The sequence below is a fragment of the Mus pahari genome, chromosome 7, assembly GCF_900095145.1.
Source record: "Mus pahari chromosome 7, PAHARI_EIJ_v1.1, whole genome shotgun sequence".
In the NCBI taxonomy this organism is placed as follows: Eukaryota; Metazoa; Chordata; class Mammalia; order Rodentia; family Muridae; genus Mus; species Mus pahari.
Window position 1 is genome coordinate 36,950,935 of NC_034596.1, and position 1,652 is coordinate 36,952,586.

General features: G+C 36.2%; 1 protein-coding gene across 3 annotated transcripts in view; it reads left to right on the plus strand.

Moving 5' to 3' along the window:
• The window catches only part of Etv1 (ETS variant 1), an 87,771-nt gene that overhangs the window by 48,516 nt on the left and 37,603 nt on the right, over positions 1-1,652 (plus strand). The window lies entirely within an intron of this gene.

The following is a 1,652-nucleotide window of genomic DNA, read 5'->3' on the forward strand; positions in this document are numbered from 1 at the left end:
TTCCTTCCTTCTTTCTTTCTTTCTTTCTTTCTTTCTTTCTTTCTTTCTTTCTTTCTTTCTTTCTTTCTTTCTTTCTTTCTTGTTTGTTTGTTTGAGACAGGGTTTCTCTGTGTAACTCTGGCCATCCTGGAACTTACTCTGTAGAGCAGGCTGACCTGAAACTCACAGGGATCCACATGTCTCTGCCTCCAGAGTGCTTAGGGGCATGAGCCACCATCCCCTGACTTTATTTCTTCTTTTTTATGGGAAAGACTCAAGCAAGCCACGTCATAAAAATAGAAGGTTTTTGTTTAGAAACATTAGTAAAGAACATAGGTAAAACCAAACACGAGACTTGTTTTGTTTTCGGCTTGAGAATTTCATTCATATTTATGATGCACTTTAATTAAATCTATTCCCATATTTGCTCCCTTCTACCAGTTTCTCTTTTCTCCTCCACCAATTTCCCTTCCCTGTGTTTTTTATATGCATACAGATAGTTTTAAAGATGGAGTAGATTATGTATCACATACCCCTGCACTTTTGGAAAGCATATTTAAATGTGGATATAATTCTGTTGTAGTAATAGAGAAACTGTGTTATTTTACATTAATCTGAAGAGAAAATATCTTTTTTAAAAGTCTATCATTTTTGTATACACACTTATGTGTATATATACATACATACTTACATACATACATACATATACTTTGCTTTGAGATCGGATCTGACTGGTTAGTACAGGCTGGGGCATAGAACTCAGTCTATAGCCAAGGTTGACTCACAGAGATTTGCCTGCCTCTGTTGCAATTAAAGTCTTGTACCACCGTAAGCAGCTCCTATTAATATTTTTATTTGAAGAGTGTATCTAGATACTTTACATGGAAATATACCATTTTGTTGTTCAGAAAATAAAATCTCGTTTTAGTAAGATATTTTCCTTGTTGAAGACATAAGATATTTCAGAAAGCCACACATTGGAAAGGAATTCAAAATCATAATATAAAACAAATAGCTTACTGCTTTTGCATTTGTAATTGAGAGTGAAAATTAGTCTGTGATAGTAGGATTTTATTCTTAATATTATTTTGCACTCACAATCAAAGAAAGCTTAAATATATCAGAGACACTTTAATTCTCCTCATTAATCTCTATTATCAAGGAATTCAAGGCCAAACATCATTTAATATAAAACATCTAGAAAGGCAAGAGCACTGCCTCGAATCCCACCACACAAAAAGACAAATCAAATATGATCTCTCATGCTAAGCTGACATTAGGTCTTGCTTTGAAATGTAACAGAGAGGAAGAATGATGACCAGGTATTTAATGCTTTAGGAAAGGGCTATTTCTGAAAGGTGGGTGTTCACAACAGACAGAGGTTAATGTGATCCCTCAGCACAAGGGGCTTCCTTAACTAAGTTGTCTGTCACTGAAAATGTATGTTTCTTTTTTATTATTATTATTATTTTCTTTATTTACATTTCAGATGCTATCCCAAAAGTTTCCTATACCCTTCCCCCCCCCCACCTCTGCTCCCCTACCCACCCACTCCCACTACTTGGCCCAGGCTGTCCCTTGTGCTGGGTCATATAAAGTTTGCAAGACCAAGGGGCCTCTCTTCCCAGTGATGGCCGATTAGGCCATCTTCTGCTACATATGCAGCTAGAGAC